A 14316-nucleotide genomic window follows, 5' to 3' on the forward strand; every position below is an offset into this window, starting at 1 on the left:
GACAACTGATCTACTAAATGTCTGTCTGCACTCAAATCATTACATTTACAAATGACTATCTTTAAATTACTTTAAATACTTTTTTCTTTTCCTTTTTTTAATGTTTTTGATCTGACTAATTTATAGGCCATGCTATCCATTTTCTGTAGTGGCTTTTGAATTTATACCAAGACTGTTGAGTTGTGTGTATAGCAGCAAAGAGCACCACCAGGGAACCAAACTAAAGCTAGCTGCCTTCATGGTCCACATTATAATTCAATTCCAAAAACATCAGACTAAGCCTACTGATGCAAATTTCCACCTCTTAAATCATCCAGTTTTCTGCTTTGTTTTGAAGGATTTGCAGATCACATACATTCCCAAAAGTCTACTATACCGGATAACAATATATTGAAATGCCAAATTTGCATGCAGCTTAGCTGTCAGGATAGGAGTTATAAGCCCACACACACCCAGTCTTGTATAACTAACCTTGTGGGGACACACAATTCAGTCCCATTCACAATCCTATTTTCTCGAACCTCAAACCCAAACCCAAAAACCTAACCTTAACCCTGAAACTAACCCTAGCCCCTAAACCTAACACTGATTCTAACCTTAACCCCATAGAAATAGCATTTGACCTTGTGGGGACTACAAAATTTCCCCAGTTGGTCAAAGCTTTGTTATTTTACTATTGTGTGTGTGTGGACATGTTTAACTATACTTCTGGAGATCAGAAGTCTACTATTGTGTAGACTTAGCACATGTAGTTCAGCTTTAATATTGCAGATTGTAGCCTCCATCAATGTAATTGCCTGCATAATTTCCGTTCCCCCACATATTGTTTTGTAAATGTATATAGTACCAGTCAAAGGTTTGGACAAACCTACTCATTCATGAGTTTTTCTTTATTTTTACTATTTTCTACATTGTAGAATAATAATGAAGACATCAAAACTATTAAATAACACAAATGGAATAATTTAGGAAACAAAGTGGTAAACAAATATATTTTAGATTCTTCAAAGTAGCCACCCTTTGCTTTGCACAAAAGTAGCATTCTCTCAACCAGCTTCACCTGGAATGCTTTTCCAACAGTTCCCACATATGCTGAGAACATGTTGGCTGCTTTTCCTTCACTCTGCGGTCCAACTCATCCCAAACCATCTCAATTGGGTTGAGGTCAGGTGATTGTGGAAGCCAGGTCATCTGATGCAGCACTGAATCACTCTCCTTCTTGGTCAAATAGCCCTTAAATAGCCTGGAGGTGTGTTGGGTCATTGTCCTGTTGAAAAACAAATGATAGTCCCACTAAGCACAAACCAGATGGGATGGCGTATCACTGCAGAATGCTGTGGTGGCCATGCTGGCTAAGTATGCCTTGAATTCTAAATAAGTCACCGACAGTGTCACCAGCAAAGCACCCCCACAATATCACCCCTCCTCCTCCATGCTCAAAAAGACATGGCGATTGGAACCAAAAATCTCAAATTTGGACTCATCAGACCAAAAGGACAGATTTCCACCGGTCTAATGTCCATTGCTTGTGTTTCTTGGCCCAAGCAAGTCTCTTCTTAATATTGGTATCCTTTTGTGGTGGTTTCTTTGCAGCAATTCGACCATGAATACCTGATTCACACAGTCTCCTCTATACAGTTGACGTTGTGATGTGTCTGTTACTTGAACTTGAAATATTTATTTGGGCTGCAATTTCTGAGGCTGGTAACTCTAATGAACTTATCATCTGCAGCAGAGGTAACTCTGGGTCTTCCTTTCCTGTGGCGCTCCTCATGAGAGGTAGTTTCAGCGCTTGATGGTTTTTGCGACTGCACTTGAAGAAACATTTTAAGTTCTTGAAATATTCTGCATTAACTGACCTTCATGTCTTAAAGTAATGATGGACTGTTGTTTCACTGGCTGAATGACGACATTAATAACATACAGCTGGCGGGTTATACACTATCGGCAGGATAGATCAGCAGCCTCTGATAAGACACGGGGTGGGGGCCTATGCATGTAACAGCTGGTGCACAATATCTAAGGAAGTCTCAAGGTTCTGCTCACCTGAGGTAGAGTATCTCATGATAAGCTGTTGACCACACTATCTACCTAGTGAGATTTCATATGTATTTTTTGTAGATGTCTACATACCACCACAGACCGATGCTGGCACTAAAACTGCACTCAATGAGTTGTATACCGCCATAAGCAAACAGGAAAATACTCATCCAGAGGCGGCGCTCCTTGTGGCCGGGGACATTAATGCAGGGAAACTTAAATCAGTTTTACCTCATTTCTATCAGCATGTTAAATGTGCAACCAGAGGGAGAAAAAAAACTCTAGACCACCTTTACTCCACACACAGAGACCCGTACAAAGCTCTCTCTCGCCCTCCATTTGGCAAATCTAACCATAATTGTATCCTCCTGATTCCTGAGTACAATAAAAATTAAAGCAGGAAGCACCAGTGACTCGGTCAATAAAAAAGTGGTCAGATGAAGCAGATGCTAAACTCCAGGACTGTTTGCTAGCACAGACTGGAATATGTTCCAGGATTCTTCCGATGGCATTGAGGATCAGGAACACATCAGTCACTGGCTTTATCAATAAGTGCATCGAGGACGTTGTCCTCACAGTGACTGTACGTACATACCCCAACCAGAAGCCATGGATTAAGGCAACATTTGCACTGAGCTAAAGGGTAGAGCTGCCGCATTCAAGGAGTGGGACTCTAACCCGGAAGCTTATAAGAATGTGCCCTCCAACGAACCATCATACAGGCAAAGTGTCAATACAAGACTAAGATTGAATCGTACTACACCGGCGCCGACACTTGTCGGATGTGGCAAGGCGGGCAAACTATTACAGACTACAAAGGGAAACAGCCAAGAACTACCCAGTGACACGAGCCAGACGAGCGAAATAACTTCTATTCTCACTTCGATGCAAGTAACACTGAAACATGCATGAGAGCGTCAGCTGTTCTGGACGAATGTGTGATCACGCTCTCCACAGCCGATGTGAGTAAGACCTTTAAAACCTGTTGAGGCTAGGGTGCAGCAGTTTCACTTTTGGATGAAAGGCGTGCCCAGAGTAAACGGCCTCCTACTCTTTCTGAAGTTTCTAAAACTGTTTGAATTATGTCTGTGAGCATAACAGAAGTCACATGGCAGACAAAAACCTGAGAAGAAATCCAAACAGGAAGTGAGAACTCAATTTAGAAAACAGTGCCATTTGAAGTCCAGCTTAGATATGGATGTTTATGCACTTCCTAGGGCTTCCACAAGATGCCACCGTCTTTAGATTCTGGTTGTATGATTCTACTATAAAGGAGGGGCTCATAATAACTCTTTGAGTGGGTGGTCTGGCAGAAAGCCTCGGATTCATTGCGCGTGGTCACGAGAGAGTGTTCTTGCGTTCCAATGGGTTTGTTCAGACAATGAAATTCTCCAGTTGGAACCTTATTGCTGATTAATGCTTAAAACATCCTAAATATGGATTGCATACATCATTTGACTTGTTTCTACGACCTGTAACAGAACTTTTTGAGTTTTTGTCTGGAGGAATTGCTCGTGCTTTTTGAGGATTGAATGCTGGGCTGAACAAGCTGACAACAAGTGGCTAAATGGTGGGCTTTATGGAACTTTATGGAACAAATCAGTCATTTATTGTTGAACTGGGATTCCTGGAACTGACTTCTGATGAAGATATTCAAAGGTAAGTGAATATTTATAGTGTTTTTTGTAGCTTCTGTTGACGCCAAAATGGCGGCTATTTCTTTGGGTTCTGAGCGCCGTTCTCAGATTATTGTTTTCCTATTATTTTCCTGTTTTTTTAGTTTTTTTAAATCTGACACAGCGGTTGCATAGAGGATACGTTTCTTTAATTCTGTGAATAACACTTGCATCTTTTATCAATATTTATTGTGAGTATTTCTGCAAAATCACCGGATGTTTTGGAATCAAAACATTACTGCACGTAACGCGCCAATGTAAACTGAGTTTATATATATATATATATATATATATATACAGTGGGGCAAAAATGTATTTAGTCAGCCACCAATTGTGCAAGTTCTCCCACTTAAAAATATGAGAGAGGCCTGTAATTTTCATCATAGGTAAACTTCAACTATGAAAGACAAAATGAGAAAAAAAATCCAGAAAATCACATTGTAGGATTTTTAATGAATTTATTTACAAATTATGCTGGAAAATAAGTATTTGGTCAATAACAAAAGTTTATCTCAATACTTTGTTATATACCCTTTGTTGGCAATGACAGAGGTCAAACGTTTTCTGTAAGTCTTCACAAGGTTCACACACACTTGCTGGTATTTTGACCCATTCCTCCATGCAGATCTCCTCTAGAGCAGTGATGTTTTGGGGCTGTTGCTGGGCAACACGGACCTTCAACTCCCTCCAAATATTTTCTATGCGGTGAGATCTGGAGACTGACTAGGCCACTCCAGGACCTTGAAATGCTTCTTACGAAGCCACTCCTTCGTTGCCTGGGCGGTGTGTTTGGGATCATTGTCATGCTGAAAGACCCAGCCACGTTTCATCTTGAATGCCGTTGCTGATGGAAGGAGGTTTTCACTCAAAATCTCACGATACATGGCCCCATTCAATCTTTCCTTTACACGGATAAGTCGTCCTGGTCCCTTTACAGAAAAACAGCCCCAAAGCATGAGGTTTCCACCCCCATGCTTCACAGTAGGTATGGTGTTCTTTGGATGCAACTCAGCATTCTTTGTCCTCCAAACACGACGAGTTGAGTTTTTACCAAAAATTTCTATTTTGGTTTCATCTGACCATATGACATTTCCCAATCTTCTCCTGGATCATCCAAATGCTCGCTAGCAAACTTCAGACGGACCTGGACATGTACTGGCTTAAGCAGGGGGACACGTCTGGCACTGCAGGATTTGAGTCCCTGACGGCATAGTGTGTTACTGATGGTAGGCTTTTTTACTTTGGTCCCAGCTCTCTGCAGGTCATTCACTAGGTTCCCTCGTGTGGTTCTGGGATTTTTGCTCACCGTTCTTGTGATCATTTTGACCCCACGGGGTGAGATCTTGCGTGGAGCCCCAGATCGAGTGAGATTATCAGTGGTCTTGTATGTCTTCCATTTCCTAATAATTGCTCCCACAGTTGATTTCTTCAAACCAAGCTGCTTACCAATTGCAGATTCAGTCTTCCCAGCCTGGTGCAGGTCTACAATTTTGTTTCTGGTGTCCTTTGACAGCTCTTTGGTCTTGGCCATAGTGGAGTTTGGAGTGTGACTGTTTGAGGTTGTGGACAGGTGTCTTTTATACTGATAACAAGTTCAAACAGGTGCCATTAATATGGGTAATGAGTGGATGACAGAGGAGCCTCTTAAAGAAGAAGTTACAGGTCTGTGAGAGCCAGAAATCCTGCTTGTTTGTAGGTGACCAAGTACTTATTTTCCACCATAATTTGCAAATAAATTCATTAAAAATCCTACAAAGTAATTTTATGGATTTTTTTATTCTCATTTTGTCTGTCATAGTTAAAGTGTACCTATGATGAAAATTACAGGCCTCATCTCATCTCATCGTTTTAAGTGGGAGAACTTGCACAATTGGTGGCTGACTAAATACTTTTTTGCCCCACTGTGTGTGTGTGTGTGTGTGTGTGTGTGTGTGTGTGTGTGTGTGTGTGTGTGTGTGTGTGTGTGTGTGTGTGTGTGTGTGTGTGTGTGTGTGTGTATATGCAAATTATCGAACAAAAACACACAATACATGTATAACATGATGTCCTATGAGTGTCATCTGATGGAGATAATCAGGCTTTTGTGACTGTGAAAAATGGCTGTGTGTGTCTTTGAATTTGGTGGTCATCTAACATAAATATATGTTGTGCTTTCGCTGTAAAACATTTTAAAAAATCAGAAAAGATGGGTAAATTAACAAGATGTTTTATCTTTCATTTGCTGAATTGGACTTGTGTGTGTGTGTGAAAGTTAAATATTTCTAAAGAATATTTTTTTCAGCTGAATGGGAGGGGGTGTTCCCTTTAGGGAACTCCTTGTGTCCCCCTAGCCCCAGGTCAACATTCACAAGGCCGCAGGGCCAGACAGAATACCAGGACATGTACTTCGGGCATTGGCTGACCAACTGACAAATGTTTTCACTGACATTTTCAACGTCTCCCTGTCTGAGTCTGTAATACCAACATGTTTCAAGTAGACCACCATTATCCCTGTACCCAAGAACACTAAGGTAACCTGCCTAAATGACTACTGACCCGTAGCACTCACATCTGTAGCCATGAAGTGTTTGAAAGGCTGGTCATGGCTCACCAACACCATTATCCCAAAAACCCTAGACCCACTCCAATTTGCATACTGCACCAACAGATCCACAGATGACTACAGCTCAGCCTTCAACACCATAGTGCCCTCAAAGCTCATCACAAAGCTAAGGACCCTGGGACTAAACACCTCCCTCTGCAACTGGATCCTGGACTTCCTGATGTGCCGCCCCCAGGTGGTAAAAGGTAGGTAACAACACATCCGCCACATTGATCCTCAACACGGGTGCCCTTCACGGATGCGTGCTCAGTCCCCTCCTGTACTCCCTGTTCACTCATGACTCCACGGCCAGGCACGACTCCAACATCATCATTAAGTTTGCTGATGACAACAGTGGTAGGCCTGATCACAGACAACAATAATAATAAGCCTATAGGGAGAAGGTCAGACACCTGACCATGTGGTGCAAGGACAACAACCTCTCCCTCAACGTGATCAAGACAAAGGAGATGATTGTGGCCTACAGGAAAAGGAGGACTGAGCACACCTCCATTCTCATCAACGTTGCTGTAGTGTAACATGTTGAGAGCTTCAAGTTCCTTGGCGTCTACATCACCAACAAACTAACATGGTCCAAGCACACCAAGACTGTCGTGAAGAGAGCACAACAAAACCTATTCTCCCTCAGGAGTAGAGGTCGACCGATTAATCGGAATGGCCGATTAATTAGGGCCGATTTCAAGTTTTCTGTATTTTTGGGCACCGATTTTTATTTATTTATTATTTATTTTTGTATACCTTTTTATTTAACTAGGCAAGTCAGTTAAGAACACATTCTTATTTTCAATGACGGCCTAGGAACGGTGGGTTAACTGCCTCGTTCAGGGGCAGAACGACAGATTTTCACCTTGTCAGCTCGGGTGATCCAATCTTGCAACCTTACAGTTAACTAGTCCAACGCAATAACGACCTGCCTCTCTCTCGTTGCACTCCACAAGGAGACTGCCTGTTACGCGAATGCAGTAAGCCAAGGTAAGTTGCTAGCTAGCATTAAACTTGTCTTATGAAAAACAATCAATCATAATCACTAGTTAACTTCTTGCGTCGAGCAATCCCGGATCCGGGATTCTATTTATAGCCTCAAGCTCATTAGCATAACGCAACGTTAACTATTCATGAAAATCGCAAATGAAATAAATATATTTGCTCTCAAGCTTAGACTTTTGTTAACAACATTGTCATCTCAGATTTTGAAAATATGCTTTTCAACCATAGCTAAACAAGCATTTGTGTAAGAGTATTGATAGCTAGCATAGCTATAAGCCTAGAATTCAGCCAGCAACATTTTCACAAAAACAAGAAAATCATTCAAATAAAATCATTTACCTTTGAAGAACTTCAGATGTTTTCAATGAGGAGACTCTCACTTAGATAGCAAATGTTCAGTTTTTCAAAAAGAATATTATTTGTGTAGGACAAATCGCTCCGTTTTGTTCACGTTTGGCTATGAAAAAAACCTGTATCCAGTTATAGCCTCAAGCTCATTAGCATAACGTAACGTTAACTATTTATGAAAATCGCAAATGAAATGAATGTGCTAGCTCTCAAGCTTAGCCTTTTCTTAACAACACTGTCATCTCAGATTTTCAAAATATGCTTTTGAACCATAGCAAATCAAGCATTTGTGTAAGAGTATTGCAAGCTAGCTTAGCATTTTGCGCAGCATTTAGCACGCAACATTTTCACAAAAACCAGATAACCAAATAAATAAAATCATTTACCTTTGAAGAACTTCAGATGTTTTCAATGAGGAGACTCTCAGTTACATAGAAAATGTTCAGTTTTTCCTGAAAGAATCTTTGTGTAGGAGAAATCGCTCCGTTTTGTACATCACATTTGGCTACCGAAACTAACCGAAAATTCAGTCACCAAAACGTCAAACTTTTTCCGAATTAACTCCATAATATCGACCGAAACATGGCAAACGTTGTTTAGAATCAATCCTCAATGTGTTTTTTCACGTCTCTTCATTGATATGCCGTTCGTGGAAGCCTGCTTTCCCCTCAGAATCCCATGGAAAAATACCAGCAGCTGAAAATGACGCACCAATTTCGACGGAGGACACCGGGCGGACACCTGGAAAATGTAGTCTCTTATGGTCAATCTTCCAATGATATGCCTACAAATACGTCACAATTCTGCAGACACCTTGGGGAAACGATAGATAGGGCATGCTCATTCCTGTTGCATTCACAGCCATATAAGGAGACAATGGAAAACAGAGCCTCAAAAATCCTGCTCATTTCCTGGTTGCCGTTTTATCTTGGTTTTGCCTGTAGCTCCTGTTCTAGGGGACTCACAGACAATATCTTTGCAGTTCTGGAAAATTCAGTGTTTTCTTTCCAAAGCTATCAATTATATGCATAGTCGAGCATCTTTTTGTGACAAAATATCTTGTTTAAAACGGGAACGTTTTTCATCCAAAAAATGAAATAGCGCCCCCAGAGTTTCAAGAGGTTAACTACACATGGTTGATGATATTACTAGATATTATCTAGCGTGTCCTGCGTTGCATATAATCTGACTGAGCATACAAGCATCTAAGTATCTGACTGAGCGGTGGTAGGCAGAAGCAGGCTCGTAAGCATTCATTCAAACAACACTTTTGTGCGTTTTGCCAGCAGCTCTTCGTTGTGCGTCAAGCATTGCGCTGTTTATGACTTGAAGCCTATCAACTCCCGAGATAAGGCTGGTGTAACCGAAGTAAAATGGCTAGCTAGTTAGCGCGCGCTAATACCGTTTCAAACGTCACTCGCTCTGAGCCTTCTAGTAGTTGTTCCACTTGCTCTGCATGGGTAACGCTGCTTCGATGGTGGCTGTTGTCATTGTGTTGCTGGTTCGAGCCCAGAGAGGAGCGAGGAGAGGGACGGAAGCTATACTGTTACACTGACAATACTAAAGTGCCTATAAGAACATCCAATAGTCAAAGGTTAATGAAATACAAATGGTGTAGAGGAAAATAGTCCTATAATTCCTATAATAACTACAACCTAAAACTTCTTACCTGGGAATATTGAAGACTCATGTTAAAAGGAACCACCAGCTTTCATATGTTGTCATGTTCTGAGCAAGGAACTGAAACATTAGCTTCTTACATATTGCACTTACTTTCTTCTCCAACACTTTGTTTTTGCATTATTTAAACCAAATTGAACATGTTTCATTATTTACTTGAGGCTAAATTGATTGTATTGATGTATTATATTAAGATAAAATAAGTGCTCATTCAGTATTGTTGTAATTGTCATTATTACAAAAAATAAATAAAATAAATCGGCCGATTAATCGGCTTATTTGGTCCTCCAATAATTGGTATCGGCGTTGAAAAATCATAATCGGTCGACCTCTACTCAGGACACTGAAAAGATTTGGCATGGGTCCGCAGATCCTCAAAAGGTTTTACAGCTGCACTATCAAGAGCATCCAGAAGGGTTGCATCACTGTCTGGTACGGAACTGCTCGGCCTTCGACTACAGAGGGTAGTGCGTACGGCCCAGTACATCACTGGGGCCAAGCTTCCTACCATCCAGGACCTCTGTATCAGGCGGTGTCAGTTTGAAGGCCCTAAAAATTGTCGAAGACTTCAGCCACACTAGTCATACTGTTCTCTCCGCTTCCGCACACAAGCGGTACCAGAGCGCCAAGTATATGTCCAAGAGGCTTCTAAACAGCTTCTACCTCCAACCCATAAGTCTCCTGAACAGCTGATCAAATGGCTGCACAAACTACTTGCATTGCCCCCCCCACGCTTCTGCTACTCTCTGATATTATCTATGCATAGTCACTTCAATGACTCTACCTACATGTACATATTACCTTGACACCGGTGCCCCCGCACATTGACTCTGTACCGGTACCCCCCTGTATATAGCCCCACTATTGTTATTTACTGGTGCTCTTTAATTATTTGTTATTCTTATCTCTTACTTTTTTTCTCTTATAACTGCATTGTTGGTTAAGGTCTTGTATGTGAAATTTCCCTGTAAGGGCTACCTGCACCTGTTGTATTCGGCGCATGTGACAAATAACATTTGACTTGATTTTGATTTGATAAGCCATGATAACGATCATCATGTCTCAATCAAACTAGAGATGGACGATCATGAGATATGTCGGATTACATCACGAAACTTGTCAAGTCAACACCAATCCCTATTACTAGCCACTCTATGGACCTAATTGACCTTTTAAGGACATGACTTTTGACACATTCGTTTTGGTGGGAATTCTCAAGGGCCCATGTCACAGGGAAAATAGAGCCCCCATGGGTGTTTTTTTTCTGGTTTCATGTTATAGTTATGGAGCGTGAGAACAGATGTATTATCTCCTAGCCCTCAGAGGATGAATGGTCCCACATGCACCGTAGAAAGCTGTATCATCCCCTAGTCGGTGTACAGTTCTCTTATCTGTATTGACTCACATGTTGGGGACATTTACTGCAGAATCAAGGCTTGTTACACACACACACACACAAAGTCATCTCAGCATTGATTTACACTGATAGTGCAGTGCTGGCCAGCTGATGTACACTACCAGCCAAAAGCTTTATAACACCTACTCATTCATAGTTTTTTCTTTATTTGTACTATTTTCTACATTGTAGAATAATAATGAAGATATCAAAAACTATGTAATAACACATATGGAATCATGTAGTAACCAAAAAAAGTCTAAACAAATCCAAATATATTTTATATTTGAAATTCTTCAAATAGCTACCCTTTGCCTTGATGACAGCTTTGCACACTCTTGGCATTCTCTCAACAAGCTTCAAAAGGTAGTCCCCTGGAATGCATTTCAATTAACAGGTGTGCATGTGTAATTTGTGTAATTTCTTTTCTTCTTAATGCTGGGGGCGGGGTGGGTATACAGAAGACAGCCCTATTTGGTAAAATACCAAGTTCAATTTATGGCAAGAACAGCTCAAATAAGCAAAGAGAAACAACAGTCCATCATTACTTTAAGACAAAGGTCAGTCAATACAGAACATTGCAAAAACCATCAAGCACTATGATTTTATTCTCTGAGGCTGATTGCATGCGCAGACCAGCTGGCTGGTGTGTTTACGGACATAATCAATCACTCCCTATCCCAGTCTGCTGTCCCCACATGCTTCAAGATGGCCACCACTGTTCCTGCACCTAAGAAGGAAGAGATAACTGAACTAAATGACTACAGCCCCGTAGCACTCACTTCTGTCAAGTACTTTGAGAGACTATTCAAGCATCACATCACCTCCACCTTACAGGGCACCCAAGACCCACTTCAGTTTGCATTCCGTCCTAACAGGTCCACAGACGCCCTGTGCAATTGGGTCCTGGACTTTGATGGGCCGGCCCCAGGTGGTGAAGGTAGGAAACAACATCTCCACCTCGCTGACCCTCAACACTGGGGCACCACAAGGGTGCGTGCACAGCCCCCTCCTGTTCTCCCTGCTCAACCATGGCTGCGTTGCCATACACGCCTCCAACTCCATCATCAAGTTTACTGACGACACTACAGTAGTGGGCTTGATTACCAACGACGACGAGGTGAGGGCACTCAGAGTGTGGTGTCAGGAAAACAACCTCTCACTCAACGTCAACAAAACAAAGGAGATGGTTGTGGACTTCGGGAAGCGCACCCCTCCCCCCCTATCCACACTGAATGAACAGTAGTGGAGAAAGAACGTTTTTTAAGTTCCTCGGCATACACATCAACGACAAACTGAAATGGTCCACCCACACAGACAGTGTGGTGAAGGTGCAACAGCGCCTCTTCAACCTCAGGAGGCTCAAGGCTAACTTATACAGATCCACAATCGAGAGCATCCTGTCGGGCTGTATCACAGCCTGGTACGGCAACTGCTCCGCCCTCAACCGCAAGGCTCTCCAGAGGGTAGTGCGGTCTGCACAACGTATCACCGGGGGTAAACTACCTGCCATGCATAACACCTACAGTTCTCATTTACAATTGCGACCTGGCCAATATAAAGCAAAGCAGTTCGACACATACAACGACACAGAGTTACACATGGAGTAAAACAAAACAAACAACAAACATACAGTCACCATGTCTTTGTGAGTCTCGGTGTCGGTGAATGGATGATCTCTGCATGTGTATTTCCCACCGTAAAGTATGGAGGAGGTGTTATGGTGTGGGTGTGCTTTGCTGGTGACACTGTCTCTGATTTATTTAGAGGCACACTTATCCAGCATGGCTACCACAGCGTTCTGCAGCGTTACGCATCCCATCTGGTTTGGGCTTAGTGGGACTATCATCTGTTTTTCAACAGAACAATAACCCAACACACCTCCAGGCTGTGTAAGGGCTATTTTACCAAGAAGGAGAGTGATGGAGTACTGCATCAGATGACCTATCCTCCACAATCCCCCAACCCCAACCAAATTGAGATGGTTTGAGATGAATCGGACCGCAGCGTGAAGGAAAAGCAGCCAACAAGTGCTCAGCATATTTGGGAACTTCTTCAAGAATGTTGAGAAATCATTCCAGGCGAAGCTGGGTGAGAGAATGCCAAGAGTGTGCAAAGCTGTCATCAAATGCAAAGGTTGGCTATTTGAAGAATTTCAAATATAAAATATATTTTGAGTTGTTTAAAACCTTTTTGGTTACAACATGATTCCATGTTTTATTTGGTAGTTTTAATGTCTTTACTATTATTCTACAAAGTAAAAAATATTACAAATAAAGAAAAACCCTTGACTGAGTAGGTGTTCTAAAACCTTTGACCGGTAGTGTATGTGTTGTTGACCCAACTGATGTGGTGTGGTAGTAGATGGCACACAATGTAATGTGTTTTGAGCATATGGGAGAAGAAAGAAAAAAAAAATCGCTATTCATACAATGGTTTGGAATTCCCATTGTTAGATCCTATCCTGCCCATGATATACTAGACAACATACACATGGCCAGTACATTCAGAAAAGTGCCATTGTTTACATCAACTTTTTTAAATGTATTTATTGTACCTTTATTTATTAACTAGGCAAGTCAGTTAAGAAAAAAATCTTATTTACAATGACCGCGTACCCCATCCGAACACGAACAACGCTGGGCCAATTGTGCGCCGCCCTACGAGACTCCCAATCACGTACGGTTGTGATACAGCCTGGAATCGAACCAGGGCCTGTAGTGACACCTCTAGCACTGATGCGCAGTGCCTTAGACCGCTTCGCACTACTAATACTACTTTAACAGATCCCCTTGCCCAGCCATTCTGTAAAAAGCATCTACATATTATCTCCGACATTTGCAACATTGTTGCAATATTGAAATTCGATCTCCATGTGTCCCATAGTAATGAACATGTCGGGGCGGGAACATGGGGAGCCTGTCGAGCCCGCCGATGCCTGGGGAGCCTGTCGAGCCCGCCGAGGCATGGGGGGCCTGTCGAGCCCGCCGAGGCATGGGGAGCCTGACGAGCCCGCCGAGGCATGGGGAGCCTGACGAGCCCGCCGAGGCATGGGGAGCCTGACGAGCCCGCCGAGGCATGGGGAGCCTGACGAGCCCGCCGAGGCATGGGGAGCCTGTCGAGCCCGCCGAGGCATGGGGAGCCTGACGAGCCCACCGAGGCATGGGGAGCCTGTCGAGCCCGCCGAGGCATGGGGAGCCTGACGAGCCCGCCGAGGCCTCCCAGGTAGCTCCGATTATGACACCCGGACCCGACATCACCTCCAAAACAAAACAACAAAAAACTCCCTGATGCTTCCCTTTGGTGAGACGTCATTCTGTAACGATGTACGCTGAGAGTCGGGAAGCAAGCTCAGGGAGTGAGTGTTTTTGTATTATGTTTAATTTATTTATTAAAACACTCTCACTCCCTGAATTTGCTTCCCGACTCTCAGCGCACATCGTTACAATGCCACTTGGCTTCACCTCATGGCTATGACCACATCACAGCAATGATAAAAATGTCATAACACGTGGCCTATCCTGTATTATTGCTTAAATTAATCATAACTATTGTTATTAATACTTGATAGTCTGTGTACAGCCTTG

General features: G+C 42.6%; 1 protein-coding gene across 1 annotated transcript in view; it reads right to left on the reverse strand.

The window, feature by feature from the left end:
* Nucleotides 1-14316, reverse strand: part of kcnh1a (potassium voltage-gated channel, subfamily H (eag-related), member 1a) — a 94473-nt gene that overhangs the window by 17066 nt on the left and 63091 nt on the right. The gene's annotated exons all lie outside the window — the stretch shown is intronic.

This window comes from Oncorhynchus masou, chromosome 24 (assembly GCF_036934945.1).
Source record: "Oncorhynchus masou masou isolate Uvic2021 chromosome 24, UVic_Omas_1.1, whole genome shotgun sequence".
NCBI lineage: Eukaryota > Metazoa > Chordata > Actinopteri > Salmoniformes > Salmonidae > Oncorhynchus > Oncorhynchus masou.